This window comes from Camellia sinensis, chromosome 2, assembly GCF_055761805.1.
Source record: "Camellia sinensis isolate YWXY chromosome 2, ASM5576180v1, whole genome shotgun sequence".
Lineage (NCBI taxonomy): Eukaryota > Viridiplantae > Streptophyta > Magnoliopsida > Ericales > Theaceae > Camellia > Camellia sinensis.
This window is the reverse complement of record NC_138962.1, coordinates 153,615,215-153,632,339: the sequence shown is the minus strand read 5'-3', so window position 1 is coordinate 153,632,339 and position 17,125 is coordinate 153,615,215. Positions and strand designations below refer to the sequence as shown.

The following is a 17,125-nucleotide window of genomic DNA, read 5'->3' as shown; positions in this document are numbered from 1 at the left end:
ATGAAGGGGCATGGAGATTTGACCACGTAGTGCCCCTAAACGAACTAATAATTTTTTCATTATATAAGTGAATTAGTAATTTTGTTGTCAAGCAATGGCAATAGGTTGATTAGGGTGAATCATGTTTTTGCCCTTTCATTTCAACTGGCAACAGCGGAGTGAAATTTGTTTTGTGTTTGAAAATGTAGAATATGAGGGGAGAGAGAAGCCGACTTTAAACACTTGGATGCAAGGTGGATTAGATTACATAATGTTGCAGTGCTTGACTATTGATGGAATCCACACCATTGGCAGCGTTCTTGGTCAAAGTATGATTGCTATGCACGCCAAGGTATGTATCATATTGGGTTATTTGTTTCTAGATTGTGAAGTTTTTGCTATTAAAGTTTTTCCCACAACACTTGTAGTTTGATGGGATATAGTTGCAGAATTCATTGATATTAATCGTGGGATGGAGAAAACTGAAACATTCAAAATGGAAAGGAAAAAGCTTGCTCAATTAGTGGGAAAAGGAAATTCTAAGCTATAGCTGATGTGATTCTTAAGCTTGGACTTATTGAGAGGTAATTTTTCTACTGCAAATATTTATGCAAAATATTTTTTTTTTTAAAATTATTTTTAAAATCTTGTTCGCACGAAGATAATCAGTGTATTTGATTTCAATTTTCTGAATTCAATTTTTGGGAAATTGATTTTTTTATTTTTTGTATTTTTTTGTTTTTAGTGAATATTTTTAAAATAATTTTTTTTACTTTTTTAGATGCATCTTACTTAGATGTATTTAAATAGTAAAATATTTTTAAAAATTAATACATACGCAAAAATACAAAAAATGTATTGAATTTTCTTGTTTTTTTTGTATTTTTGGTATTTAGTGATTTTTTAAAATATTTTTTTTTTCAAAAATATTACACTTTTTTAAGTGTATTTATGTTAGGTATGTCTAAATTTTTTTTTAAGAAATTAAATATTAAAAAAATTCAGTGAAGTTAAAAAAAATACGAAAAATGAAAAAATAAAATTTTATGAAAAGTGAATTCTGGAAATGGAAACCAAATAGAGTGAATGCTTTCATGATTTTAGAAATATGGTTAAAAGTTGATTTTTTTCATATACTTTTCTTGGCTTTTTTTTTTTATAAAAAAAAAAGTGTAAAAAAAATATAAGAAGTGTTGGAACCCAAAATAAGATAAAAGCTAATTTTTGACTTTTAACTTTGTTGCCAAACGCAGCCGCAATAGAGGATTTTGAGAGTGTATCCATCACTGTTACTTTTTTTTTGAAAAAAAAAAATGTTTATATTTTCCCAATGACTATAGGGGATTTTCTTTTAGGGTCCATGACATTAAGATTTTATTACATAAAGGACATTTAATATTTTCATAATGTCTAAGGTTCCTCAACATTAATCCATAAAAAATTCGATCCTAGAGAAATTCTAATTTTCTCAAAAGCCAAACAATCCATTGAAAGAAAATTAAACACATAACTGGGTAAAACAAGGGGGTAAGTGGGAGTCAGTTGGATAATCACAATATCTTGAGAGCTCTTTTTTCATGGAAATCCTTTAAAACTGATCGTTTAGAAGTTGAGAGCAAAGCCCTTGTTGCAGTGAAAGAAAATTTCAGAACTCAAACCTAGAGAAAATCTCCCTCAAAACCAAAGAAATTCATTCAAACTCAGAGAAAATCCCACTCTAACCTAGAGAAAATTGTCAAGTCCAGAGAAAATTCAAGGGTAATCTAGATAACATTTTCAAATCCAGAGAAAAATGGCCAAATCCAGAGAAATTCTAAGAATCTAGAGAAATTCAACACTGTCAACACTGTTAGCACAAAATTTCTCTGGTTTGTAGGAAACATTGTATTCAACACTGTTAGCACATTTATCTGGATTCAGAGAAATTTTGAACCTGAAGATGTTGTATTCAACACTAGATATATATATATATATATATGTGCTGACATTGTATATATACAGTGTTGATAGTGTTGTATACAATGTTGACAGTGTTGACATTGTATATATATATATATATATATCCAGAGAAAACATTGTCAACATTTGTAGTAAACATTGTATACAATTTCTCTGTCAGCACATTTCTCTAGATTCAGAGAAAATTTCTCTGTGAGTTCTATCTCCTCATTGTACAGTGTCAACACTATCAAAAGAAATTCAAGAGTTCTTTGTATGTATATATAAATGTATGTATCATATACATATATATATATATATATATACACACATTTATCAACAATGAGAAGATAGAACTAACTAATTTTTCTTTTGAACCTGAAGACATTGTAGAACTTAAGGACGTTACTTCTGGTGCCGCCATCGTCGAATCCGGTGGAGGTGGAGGAGCCGAGCCGAGCCGAGGCGACGACGACGCATATCGGCGGCTGCAGGGGTTGAGCTGTGGGGAGCCATTTCAACAACGAGTGGGACAATAGTGATGGAAAGCACGATGGCTCCATTAATGGGGTTCACTATTTTCTCTCCAAATCCCATAAATTAGCTTCCTTTGTTCGCCTCCACAACTTGAGCACTGGAATCACTTTTTTGCAAGCTCTTGAAATTAGATACAGGACCATTTCCACTAAAGATGAAATGCAGAGATACATATATATATATATATAGAGAGAGAGAGAGAGAGAGAGAGAGAGAGGCACATACCAGAAGGGGATGAAGAAGAAGGTGGACGATTTGATGAACTAGGCACGTCGAGAGAGTTTAGAGTGAGAGAGAGAGAGAGAAAGAAAAATGAGGTTTGATTTTATATAGTCAAATTTCTCTATGATATATGAGTGTGAGAGTTGAGGGACTTTAGACATCATAAAATAATATTGTGGATCTCTTCCATTGTTAAAAATGAGAGAGGGACTTTAGACTAATTTTCTCATGACTTTATTAAAAGATAGAAACATTGCATTTTTATTTTTTTTTTTGGTTAATGTGCCTTTACTATGTAAAAGATTCAAGAATTACAGGAATATTTTGAAGTAGAAAACCAGAAACATATATAAAAAAATAAGTTTCTAGTAGAAAAATTTCTATAATTATTCATATTATTGAAAACAAAGTGCTGAGATAATTGAAATTGAAATTTATGAATAAATGATGTTAAAACGCAATGTAGCTGGTGACAAAATAGAAAATTTCAGATATCAAAATCTTCTCTAATACATAGAAACTGCTAAATCACATATTACGAACTTCTGTAATCTCATTTTCCTTTTTCTACACATTGCTTATATATGACTCTTGTTTTCCAAATCCAACCACATTGGGGATGCTTTTCTTTCTACCAATCAAGACTGCCTTCATTTCTCTTTGAAGAAATTATTATTCTCTTCATTAATATTCTTAATATAAAAAATAAGGTAGTTGAACACTGTTGAAGTCGAATGGTCCTTTTTGTGGCTTCACTTAAAGTTTGTTTAACAAGATTTGGAAACATGAAGCCTCATGATGCTTTATGTTTGTTTCCCAAACCTTAAATCCTAAAAAGAAGCCAGTTAACAAGATTTGGAAACATGAAGCCTAATCCTGCTTTATGTGTTAGTTTTTATTTTGACATTTAAAAATCTTAGTCCCATGATCTTTTGTTTTTTGAATTTACTATTTGTTTCTTATTCTTTTATTTAGGGTTTATTTATTTATTTTTATTTTTTTGGGGGGGCGGGGGGAGTTTGTAAAAATGTGGATTATTTGATTTTTTTTTCCTTTGGGCAAATTACGTTGATAGTCTTATATTTTAGTTTTTGTGTCATTTATAGGTTCAATTGACTCAATTTTGATATTAAATTTATAATTTTATCTCAATTTAATCCAATTGCTTGTAATTGTTAGTATTTTTTAATGAAAAATATGCATGTAAGTGACATGACATTCTTTTATAGGCAAAAAGTATAAACTTGTTCAACTTGGTGAGTTAACTTTAACCAATTCAGTAACCATTTTTTGTCAAAAATACTAACGACGTTATCAATTAGATTAAATTGACACAAAATCTAAAATTAAGGGTCAAAATTTATCTAATTGAAAGTGTAAACCAAAATGACACGAGGAAAAATGTAGGAACTACCATTGTAATTTTTCCTTTTCATATTTATAAATTGAAACTTTTGTTTCTTCAAATTCACTTTTCTTTTTTTGGTCTTTAGAAATGTGGATTATTTGATTTTTTTTCCTTTTCATAAACTGAAAGTTTTGTTTTTTTTTGTTTTTTTTTTTTTTTTGTTTGCCACTTCTATTTTTCCTTTTATTTATTTATTTATTACACATACCAATTTCTCACTCTAAAGAATTATAAAGTATCTTTACAAATTTTCTCTTTTCAAAACTCAATTCATAACTCTATACTTAAATCACAACTCCACATTTAAATTATGATTCTAAAATTAAACTAAACAAACCCAAGAGTTTCAAAATTTCAAAAAAAGACTTAGAAATAGTGAATGAAATAGAACTTTGATTTTACATTTAAAATTTCAGGTCACACATGACGTTTGAGGGCTTAGCAAGGTTAATTGTCCAAAACATCTCACCTTAAATGTATTCAAACATCAAACACTGAGGGCATTATTGGCAAAAGAAAAATGATCTACAAGCTCACTCTTTAAACTCATTTTATAAACCCAATGATGTGTAAGTAATATGATTGACTGATGGTTAATGAAAATATGAGAAAATATTACTTTTGATATTCTAATTAATTGTCACATCATAGAATTTGAAAATTAATACTACAACAAATTACACTTTTCTTGAATGATGAACGCATTCGAAACCTAGAAGCTTGCGTGCAGAAGACTGAGCGTGAACTAAGAAAGGTCAAAACTGTCGAATCACAGTCAGCCGGCCAAGCTAACCCGATTGTGGAAGAAATGGTGACCCAACAGCTCATAAGTCATGTGATTGCCGATCGAGATACGGCAACCATGTTTGCAATAGAGACTGGAAAGGCCAGGGCTTATGAACAAGGCTTCCATGACGGCCGAAAAGTTGGGATACAAAAGACTAAGGAAACGCTTGCCGAAGAGGTCTGCCGATGCGAGAATCGTGGATTTAAGCATGGGTGGATCAAGGCTCTCCAGGCCATTGAGGCTCTCTGGGCAGCGGGCGTCGATTCGGCGTTTCCTTTATATCAGGGTCATTATTTTCCTTTTGCGGCTTTTGAAGTCGAGAAGAGCGATGCCGAAAGGGATGCCGAATGAAACCGAATATATTGTACCGCTCTAACATAGATATGAAGCCAATTATGTACTATTGATTAATTCAATGAAACATATTATTTTAAATGTTGGCATGTTATTTCAATTTTATGTTTATGCATTCGGCTATGATCATCTTGCATTTCTCGTCAACTGTGTTTATGCATGTCAATCATAATATTTACAAAAAAGCGCCGAATTTGGAGGCGCTTTTCCTTGGCGATACGTGATCTCAGTGAAGGGCGCTCTAAATTTAGAGCCTTATTCGGCCCAAATGTGATTTCCACGAAGGGCGCTCCGAATCCAGAGGTTTATGCTCGGCCAATCGTGGAGTCCACAAAAGACGCTCCGAATTCGGAGGCTTATTCGGCCTAAACGTGACTTCACGAAGGACGCTCCGAATTCGGAGGCTTATTCTCTTAGCCAATCGTGATTTCCACGAAGGGCGCTCCGAATTCTGAAGCTTTTTATCTTGGCCGATCAAGGAGTTCACAAAGGGCGCTCCGAATTCGGAGGCTTACTCTCTTGGCCAATCGTAAAGTCCACGAAGGATGCTCCGAATTCGGAGGCTTTTTATCTTGGCCGATCGTGAAGTTCACGAAGGGCGCTCCGAATTCGGAGTCTTATTCGGCCCAAACGTGATTTCCACGGAAGGCGTTCCGAATTCGGAGGCTTACTCTCTTGGGCAATCGCGAAGTCCACGAAGGGCGCTCCGAATTCGGAGGCTTATTCGGCCCAAACGTGACTTCACGAAGGGTGCTCCGAATTCGGAGGCTTATTCTCTTGGCCAATCGTGATTTCCACGAAGGGCACTCCGAATTTGGAAGCTTTTTCTCTTGACCGATCGTGAAGTTCACAAAGGGCGCTTTGAATTCGGAGGCTTTTTGGCGAACAACTAACTGGGCCAAAGACAACATTGTATAAAAAATGAAACACGTACATGGCGAACAATCAAAACAAATTATTCTGCCGTATAAGTTAATGATAAAATTTGCGCAAGTGTGTGGAATTCCACGGACGTGGTAGGCTTCTTCCATCCATGTCTTTGTGCCAATATGCCCCTATCCCTGTGATTTAGTCAATCTGATAGGGGTCGTCCTAGTTGGGACCCAATTTTCCATCGGCGGGAATCCTAGCAGCGGGTAGCACTTTCTTGAGGACTAATTCTCCTAGTGTATAGCGGCGTAATTGAACACGCTGATTATATGATTTAGCAAGCTGTTGCTGGTACCGTGCCATGGAAGCAAGGGCACGGTCTCGGCGTTCTTCAATCAGAGTCAGGTCCAAAGCTAACATCATATCATTTCGGCCCATATCAAAAACTTTAGTTTTCAAGGTTGGGAGGCCGATCTACAGGGGGATGATTGCCTGGGTTTCAAAGTATAGAGCAAACAGCGTTTACCTAGTGGATCGTCGCGGAGTAGTGCAATGAGCCCACAACACACTGGGCAACTCTTCGACCCATCTACCTTTAGCTTTCTCCAGCCTTTTCTTGATGCCGTCCAAAATAACCTTGTTGGTAGCCTCCGTTTGACCATTGCTCTGGCGGTAAGCCGGCGAGGAAAACTAGGGCCGGATACCATAAGTGTCGCACAATTCTCGATACTCGCCACAATCAAATTGGGTACCATTGTCAGAAACAAGTGCTTGTGGTATGCCGAATCTTGTTATGATGTTTTTCCACACAAAACGCTTAATGTCGGAATCTCGAATATGTGTTAGTGCCTCCGCTTCGACCCATTTTGTGAAATAATCAGTCGCAACAATTAGGAATCACCTGTTGGCCGGGGGCCGTGGTAATGGTCCGACGATATCTAGGCCCCATTGAGCAAACAGTCAAGGGCTAGTGATAGAATTTAACTTCTTGGCTGGCAGGTGAGTTAAAGGGGAAAACTTCTAGCACTGAGCACATTTCTTGACATAACACTCAGCATCGATGCGCATGGTTGGCCAATAGAACCCCTGTGATACGGCGCAGTGAGCCAGAGAACGTCCACCCGAATGGGTACCACAATTGCCTTCATGTATTTCAGATAAATACACTCTAAGTAGGCCCTGGTGAATACACTCTAAGTAGGGCCTGGAGAGAGATTTTTTGTAGAGCTTCCCCTGTGGATCCAAATAATATCGGAGGGCTTTGTTTCAGAGCTTGTGTGCTTTTTTCTTATCCGTCGGGAGCTGTTCTGAAGATAGAAATGCGGTGGTAGGGTCCATCCAACTCGGACCTGATCCGATAACGTTGACATGAACTGGTTCTTAAAAGGCAATGCTCAGCTCGGGGACAAACCCTACTTCAATTGTTCGCTTAATTTCTGAGTTGATAGCAGAGGCTAGGCAAGCTAGGGCGTCTGCATGTGTGTTCTGATCCTAGGTTATTTGATTCAGTTCATGGTGATCAAATTTCGCGAGCAAAGAATTCATTGTTTTCATGTAGGCTGCCATGCGGTCATTTTTGGCTGCGTATTCCCCTTTTAACTGGTTGATTACAAACTTTGAATCACAGAAAACAGGCAGACGCCGCGCACCGAAGTGAAGTGCGTTTCGCAGGCCAATTAACAGTGCTTCGTATTCGCCATCATTATTTGATACGTCGAATCCTAATTTGACGGCCTGTTCGTTTATTGCCCCCTCAGGGGTCGTGATTACTACACCAGCCCCACAGCTACACTGGTTGGATGACCCATCACAATACATCTGCCAAACGTTGCCAACATACATTCTCCAGTCGGACTTAGTTTGCGCTTGATCAAATTTAAAGTCGGCCAGGGATCCTGTGAACTCGGCAACAAAGTCGACAAGCACTTGCCCTTTGATGGAAGTTCCGGGTAGAAACTGGATATCGTGCTGGCCGAGTTCAAGAGCCCATTTCGAGACGTGCCCAGACGCTTCCGCGTTGCGGAGTGCGAACCAGAGGGGATATTCCGTTGGCACCCCAATGGTATGCCCCTAAAAGTAGTGCATCAGTTTTCTTGCAGCTATAACGAGAGCAAGGATAAGCCTTTCTAATGGAAGGTAACGTGTCTCAGCGTCGACTATGGCTTTGCTCACATAGTAAACTGGTCTCTGCTCCCCTAGTTCTTCCTTTAGCAACACGGCGTTGACCGCCTGGTCAGATACTGCCAGATACAAAATGAGTGGATAGTTGGCTGCAGGAGTTGCCAAGAGTGGAATTGATCGGAGGTAAGATTTCAGGCCGTCCAAAGCGGCCTGGCACTTAGGAGTCCAATCAAATACTCTTCCTTGCCGAAGAGTATGGAAGAATTGTCGACAACTATCTATTGAACTACTGATAAATCTATTGAGAGCGGTGGCCACCCCCATTAGCTTCTAAACCTCTTTCACTGACCGAAGGGATCCAAGCTCTAGAATTGCTGTGATTTGTCTTGGATTGGCTTCGATTCTGCGGTGGTTAACGATGTAACCAAGGAATTTGCCAGAGCCGATGCCAAATACACATTTAGAAGCATTCAATTTCATCTTGTATTTTCAAAGAATGCTGAATGTCTCTAACAAATCTGCTAGATGGAAGTGCTTTTCCTTGGATTTGACCACCATATCATCGATGTATGCTTTCATGGTACGCCGAGCTGTTCCTTGAGAATGGAAGTCACTAGTCTTTGATAAGTTGCCCTCGCATTCTCCAGCCCAAAATGCATGACCTTGTAGCAATAAGTTCCTCTTGGGGTGAGGAATGCGGTCTTTTCTTGATCCTCCGGATGCATGACAATTTGATGATAGCCTCTGTAGGCATCCAAGAAGCTCATGCGTTGATGATGTGTCGTTGCATCTACGAGTTGGGCGATTTTGGGCAAGGGAAAACAGTCCTTGGGACAAGCTTTGTTTAAGTCCGTGAAATCCACACAGACATGCCAATAACCATTCTTCTTCTTCACGACCACAGTATTGGACAACCATGTAGCATAAGCTACTTCGTGAACCGCCCTGGCTTCAAGTAACCTATCTACCTCTTCAACGACGGCTGAAGTATGCTTCGCGGCTGACCGCTGGCTTTTTTGAACAATTGGCTTACACTTTGGATCAACGTTCAAGCGGTGTTGGGCTATCGATGGATCTACTCCTAGCATCTCGTATGAGGACCATGCAAACACATCAATGTTGCCGAGTAAGAAGGCTACCAATTCCTGCTGTTCGACGTTATCTAAGGAAACACCGATCATGAAGAACTTGCTAGGATTTTCATCAATTTCGACCCGGTGTAAGGCTTCGGTTGCCTTTTCGCTTGGGATCCTCCCAATGTCGTCAAGACTCTCCCTATTCGGTACCTCAATTGAATGCACCTCCAGTTCCCTCAGTCTCTTTGCAGCTAGTAGATAGCATGCCTACGCCGATTTTTGAGAGCCGCGAATTTGTTCAATACCGTATTCAGTCAGAAAACGGAGCAGTTGATGGTAGGTGCTTGACACGACTTGCATCGTATGTAACCAAGTTCTGCCCATGATCAGATTATATGGCGAAGGGAGCTTAACAACCAGAAATTCCACGTCTACTGATCTGGTGCCAGCCCATACAAATAGTGTGATCTTATCCAAAGGATACTTCAGGTTAGCATTGAAGCCGAATAACGGATAATCAACTGGAGACAGGTCCGAATCAGTAAAACCAAGTTTGACAAAAGTTTTGTAATACATTATCTCCGAAGTGCTGCCCTGGTCAATGAGGACATGCTCGACGGCGAATCTATTTACACGTAGCTTGACGACGAGGGGATCAGTGTGGAGGTGGATCACTCCAACTAAATCACTGTCATCGAAACTAATCCTTCCAGTGTTGCGTGGCCGTTTCACTAGCGTCATGAAGTTATGTGTGCTAGACGACAACTGGATTTTGTGCACCTCACTTGGTGCCTGCAAGCTGTATATCATATGGATTACACCAAGAGGGGGTGACTCCGGCTGTAAAGCTACTGTATTTGTTGAACTGTTCTATCGGACATATTGCGTAAGACGACCATCTTGCACCAACTCTTCCAGGTGATCTCTTAAATAAAAACAATTATCGGTGACGTGGCCATGGTCCTTATGATACTCACATCGTTTATCTTGTCTCCTTGCATCGGGGGGTCCGGTCATCTTGTGTGGCCACTTGAAGGACGAAAGGTGTTGTATTTTTGACAGGATCTTATTGATCGACTCTATCAGCTCCGTGTATTTCTTGCCCAGACGCCTTGTCCGCCTGCTATCCACTTGATATTGTTCATTAGCTCAACGTGAACATTGGTTGTTTGATCAGCGCGAATCATGCCTTTTGTCCTGTTTAGGTCGATTCTGCCGCTCGGGGCTTCATGACGGCACGCCACTAAGCAGATGAACAATTCCCGACATGGCCAGCTGAACGGCTTTATGCCCGGCTTTGACTCGAAGGGCATCGTCTTCCACTTTGTAGTACTCTTTAACCTTCTTCATTAATGCCCAGACGATTTTAGGGGGACGTCTGGTTAACGAACTGTGGAAGGGGCTATCAGGATACAATCCCATCTTAAAGGCGGTGATGGCCATGGAATCATTGCAAGCGTCATCTACCAGATTAAAGCACTCCCAATAGCGGGCCGAGTATTCACGAAGAGTTTCTTCCGGTTTAATTTGCATGGCCCAGAGAGAATTGGCTTGCTTTGGTTAGACCTCATTAGTGATGAATCTCGCCCTGAATGACTGTTAGAGTTGGTGGAAACTCTTAATCGATTTCGGCTTCAGTTTATAGTACCAGCTCATGACCAGTGGTCCCAGACTGATTGGAAATATCCGACACATGAGGCCTTCGTCGTCGGCATGGAGCGTCATCGCTTGCTTGTAATGATGAATGTGATCAGTGGGATCTAATTTTTCGTCGTACAAGGTGAACGACGGTGCCTTGAACTTTTTAGGTAGCATAGCCCTGGCAATTCGTCGTACGAATGGGTCATGTTTATCTTCCTCATCCAAAACATCGCTTTTTCTTCGTCTATGTCGTTCATATGGACTTCCTTCAGACGAGCTGGATGCATCAACGAGCCCTTTCTTTCTAGGCTCCGGGGATGGTGAGTCTGAATCACTATCATTATTGCGTTTCTGAAGTCGACGTCGACGACCATCCTTCTTTCCTGGAGGTCAATCCCGGTCTTGGCATGCGGCTTGCTTGGATTTCGCCACCTCCAAGGCCAAATCCTAGTGCAAGCACTCATTTTCAGCCATCATGATCTCCAGCCGCTCTTCATTTTGCTTTACCTGATCCATAATTGTTTGTATTGTCTCATACATTGAAGCTGAGGGTAAGGTCTGAGCTACTGCGTCAAAGTTCAAGGCACGTCGCGCGGTGATATTCTCTTATCCCAACATGTTTCTTGGAGTGAGGTCATCTCTCGGTGTAGTTTCATCAGCGACTATCGGAGGATCTTCCGTTACGCCCACCATGGATGTACTTGAGTATTCCCACAGACGGCGCTAGTTGTGGTGAAATGGTTTGGAAATACTCCTAGATCCTGAGCAGGTGTTCCAGATCGTCAGCTAATCACCTGAAAATGAATGAACACTCCGGTCAGGGGTGTCGGAATTAGCACTCCGACGGATAAGTCAGTGTATACTCTCTTAGTTGCTTGTAAATTAAGTTTTTTAGATCTATTCTCACATACCTTTCTTTGGCTGATGTTCTTCTATTTATATCTGCTCCTGGGCCTCAGGGTCGGGCCCACTTTTAATCCACTGTGTGGTTGTTCACTCGGCTTTTTCTGTCGTAAACCAATTCCTACTCGGCCCCTCGTTCAGCTGGTTCTATGGCCGATTAGGATATTCGGCTTCTGGATGGTACAAGACAGGGCCGAATTTAATATACATCTTGATATTGCAAACGTGTACTCGGCCTATTTGCATCCCATATTATTCGACTACCACAATCTGATTTTCACTTTCTATATTCTTATAGTTTATCTTCAAATTCAAATATAATTTATTTTTATTTTTATCTTATATTTATAAAATTTTACTCTGACCTTTCTTTTTTAGTTGAGATCAATCAAATCTATTATTTAAGTATCTATCTAAATTAATATCATAGAATTTTTTTATTAATTTTTAACATATATGGTATTATTTATCACCTTCTGTTACTTACCCATGCATAACACGAGTTACCACTAGTTATATATTATGCAAATGTATGATAATTAGTCAGAATATTCTTAACTACGTCAATCCGTCAAAAATCGCCCAAACCGCAATTTGTCAAACCGCTAATCTGCCAACCCGTCACTTGGTTTGTAATTTTACTCTCAAACTGCCCGAACCGCATCGCACATACCCCTACATATGGCTAGGAGTGTAAAAATAGCCTGCGGCCTGTGGGCAGTATGAAGCCCATCCGCGGCTTGGGGTGGACCCAACCTGGTTAGGCCCAGGCCTAAGCCCAGCCCCAGACCCTGGCCTTGTGCCGTCATTTTGAAGCCTGACCCAGCTTGCCTAGGCTAGCCCGTGGCCCGTCCCATCGGCTTGCTCAAGGCCCACTCAAAGCTCAACTTGAGGCTAGGCACGCCTGAGACCCAGTGTCATTTTTAGTAGAAAATAATAAAATTTTGGTGAAAAATAATTTTTTTAAAAAATGTTTAGGCCCGCACAAACCCGACCCAGGCCTACCAGCCCCGCTTAAGGCTCGAATATCTCCTAGTCCTGGGCCTAATTTTTCTAGCCTGTGGGCCGGCTCGGCCTAACCCAAATTTTGGTGGAAGCCCGTGAGACTCGACATGGGTAGGCCCGAGCCCCAGCCAGGATGGGCCGGATCAAGCCAAATTTACGCCCCTAGATATGGCCACTTCGTTTTTCTAGGGGCTTGCTTCCCTCCAGTCCGTAATTAGAATGGAGGGTACTGTTGGGCCAATAATCTAAACCGTTCAATGTGTATAACTCGTCAAGTACTATATGCTTGTAAAAAATTACATTGATCAGATATTGATAGCTATGTGATCAAATCGTTTTTGTATAAAACAAATAGATGGTGAAAAAATAAACGGTTGACTGAAATCTGATCTGATGAGATAACTATCGATATTCGATCAACGTGATTTTTTTCCAAGCATATAGTATTCGACGAGTTCTACACATTAAACAGTTTGAATTATCAAAACGGGGCCTGTGATGAATCTCACACACCCAACAGTACTCTTCAATCCGATCATGGGCTGGTGAGAAGCCCAACCCTTTTTCTACTATATAATACTAGAATTGAGCCATTTGCTACCGTTATTTACTGTTCATACCATGTCTGTTTCCCTTTTCCCATTTAGTCAATTTGTGTGATTATTTTTATTTTTTTTTATTTTTTTTAGGGGTATTGTGGAAAATTCACCCCTTTATGCCATCCACGGTTTTCTTTCCAACCATAGAGATCCTCATTGCCTCTTTTTTATTATTATTATTATTATTATTATTATTATTATTATTATTATTATTATTTATAATTTTAATTTTGAATTTACGACTTTATCTCAATTTAATCAAATTACTTGTAATTGTTAGTATTTTTTAATAAAAAATATGCATATAAATGACATGACATTCTTTTAGAGGCAAAAGTATAAACTTGCTCAGCTTGGTAAGTTAACTTTAACTAATTCAATGATAATTTTTTGTCAAAAACACTAACGACGTTTTTAATTGGACTAAATTGACACAAATTTAAAATTAAGTGTCAAAATTAATCTAATTGAAAGTGTAAACCAAAATGACACAATAGAAAAAATGTAAAGACTACCACTATAATTTTTCCTTTTTATTTTTATAAATTGAAACTTTTGTTTCTTCAAAATCACTTTTCTTTTTTTTGGTCTTTAAAAATGTGGATTATTTGATTTTTTTCCTTTTCATAAACTGAAAGTTTTGTTTTGTTTTATTTTGTTATCCACTTCTATTTTTCTTTTTATTTATTTATTTATTTATTACCCGTACCAATTTCTCACTCTAAAGGATTATAAAATATCTTTACAGTGACAACCTAAGGAAGATCAATTCACTGTTTGTTTCTTATTATATGTAACTTAATATTTTCACAGATCTATATCAAAAATTGTATCAAAATAATTTTAATAGATTATTGAACATTTTGGACCATATGACTCCATGTCAAAATGTAAGTTTTTAATTTTTAATTTTCGTTTGAAAAAAAAAAAGTTTAATGATATTATCTGATAGGTTCCATTTTCTGATAGTTAACAATCTACTTCTACAACTGGAAGATATCTAATAAATGGTGTGATAATATTAAAACCCCATCATTTTAGAGAAGATTCAAAAAATGGCAGATTAAAAATACTCAGAAACAAAGTTCACTTACCTTGAGAACTTCCATTTCTTCTTCGTTGGACATAATTTTATCAGATTTTGAACTTCATCAATGTCCAGTGCGGAATCATCCAAAGCAAGGACTGAACTCTGTACGAGATTTGTACCAAAGCAACAATTAAAGGGAATGTTTATTAAAAGCAAAAAATTTTATTTTTAAATATATATATACAAAAAAATAAAATAAAAAAATGTATCTCAACCACGTGTGCAGAGCTACAATTGGAACAAAAACATAATTTGGCACATAAATATTCATATGATAAATGGATATCAGCCCAATATTTTCAAGCCAAGGGTTATGGCTACTGGTAAGTTCTTCTAACCTCAAGTAAAGTACTCTACTCACAATTGGAATTTATGGTTACTGGTAAGTTCAATGTCCTAACCTATGGCTACTGTTGTAGTTATTCCAAAAAACATTGAATGTGCATCATCGTTCTGCAAACATTAACTAAACAAATTTGTAGTAATTCTGGGAGTAGGTTGCATAGAATATAATTAACTTTCAGGAATTTTACAAATGGTTATTCATTTCAGAATTTTATTGATCCTTGAAGTAGAGATTCCTTTATGTGTAAAATTTTCCAAAGAAAATTCAAAGGGATCAATATTGGAACTTAAAAATTGTAAGGAATCAATAAGCACCAAACTCAACCTCACAGATTCACCAACGGTGTCTTGAATCAGATACATCCATGTTCATCATCTCAACTCCTTTCCATCATCCTCATCAAATCCCTCACTACTACGAAACTTAACCTCACAGATTCACCAATGGTGTCGCGAAGACCACTCCAATCACCAAACCTCCCTCAACCCACCAACCCAACCCAAAACCATTGGATACCATCTCAACCAATTGTGCCAAAACAGCTAAATACCTCGCCCATCAACTGTTTGACTCAATTCCTCACCCAAAAACCATTCTTTGGAACATTGTTATGACAAGATTTGTTTGCAATGGGATGCCCAATGAAGCCATGTTTTCCTATTTCCGAATAAACGAAAACCAGAAATACCAAATGTAATTTCTATACTTACTTCTTCCCCAAAACTATATTAAAATCCAAATGGTGGAAAAGAGAGACAAATATTACGGTAAAAGAGACGAAGAGAGAGATAGAGAGAAGGCAAAATAGAGAGGACATACCTAGGATAACGCTCCAATAGTGGATCGACAGTGGTGCTCGATGGCGGTGATGCTCCTTACCCTATGGCGATGGAGACAAAGCAACAAAGATTCAATATTAGGAGGAGGCAATCAGCATGTGAGAGAGAGAGAGAGAGAGAGAGAGAGGCGTGATAGACTTAGAGAGACAATGGCGTGAGAGATAACTTATTTCGTTTGTAACTCCCAATTTATTTCTCTTTTACCGACGAACCACTTTCAGTCGCCAATAAAAAATAAAAGGCATATTTCACCGACTAAATATTCGTTGGTCGCCTATTAAGTTATCAATCCCTCCAAAAATAATTTAGGAATTCTTTCAAAATTCAAAATTCTCGCTCCATAACTTTTAATTACAATTGCCGGTTAAACTTTTGGTCACCAAAGATAAAAAGTGAATTTTTGTTTTTACTTGACGGCCAAATAATTTTAGTAGCCAAAACTAACTATATAGCGACCAAAAAAAATTTCAGTCGTTAAAAATAAATTTGTGACTACTAAACTTTTGGTCGTCAAAAATAAAAAGTAAATTTTTATTTTTCATTGATAATAAAGATAGACATTCGGAGGCTTAATCAGAATTGTTCCTTACAAAAGTATTACATGTTAACAACAAAAGCAAATGCCCTACGGGCTTACAGCTTTCCAAGTTAACACTTGGTTACAACAAAGAGTACTACTCATTTACACTTTAAGCCCTTGGCTTGAAATTACATGTAATACAACAAAATAAAACGACAAAAAGATATGTCCGCCTCTAGCCTCCCAAGCTATGTCCTTGGAGGTGGCATGCTACCTGTACCTGAAAATGATATTCCCATATAGGGTGAGCCACAGCCCAGTAGAAATACACTAAACCAATCATGAACAATGACTAAAAGATTAGCAATTGATAGATGGCCAACACTGTTACGTCCATATAAATTACATTATATGACAAACGACTTATGAGTCCAAGATACTTTTCATTTTCCCTTTTTCAACAGATAAGCATATTAGCTCTATCATCTTCTCAACAGATATGTATAAAAACTATATCCCACATTCACAGATAAGCATATAAGCTACATCCACATTTCACAAAGATAAGCATGTTAGCCCTATCTTCACTTCTCTAGACAAGCATATGAGCTATATCTACACTTCTCAAAGATAAGCATATTAGCTCTATCTTCATTTCTCTAGACAAGCATATGAGCTGTGTCTACGGAGTTCATCCCCCATCTCCTCCCAAATCTATCCGGTTTAGAGGTACATCCCCCATCTTCCCCTAAACCGCGGAGTACATCCCCCATCTCCTCCTCTACACATAACGCATATAAACACAAGGGTTCTATATACAATCAATCAATACATAAATTTAATGTATTCAATCCACCGTCATATTCTATGACACATTCAATCAATTAGTT

General features: G+C 38.2%; 1 long non-coding RNA gene across 1 annotated transcript; it reads right to left on the bottom strand.

Moving 5' to 3' along the window:
- Positions 1-1,521: 1,521 nt before the first annotated feature.
- LOC114319370 (uncharacterized) lies at positions 1,522-15,825 on the bottom strand. Its single transcript, XR_014361835.1, has 4 exons — positions 15,696-15,825; positions 14,535-14,632; positions 2,680-2,717; positions 1,522-2,560 (listed from the first exon to the last, which is right to left on the bottom strand). It is a non-coding gene; the product is annotated as an uncharacterized LOC114319370 (long non-coding RNA).
- Between the last annotated feature and the right edge of the window lie 1,300 nt (positions 15,826-17,125).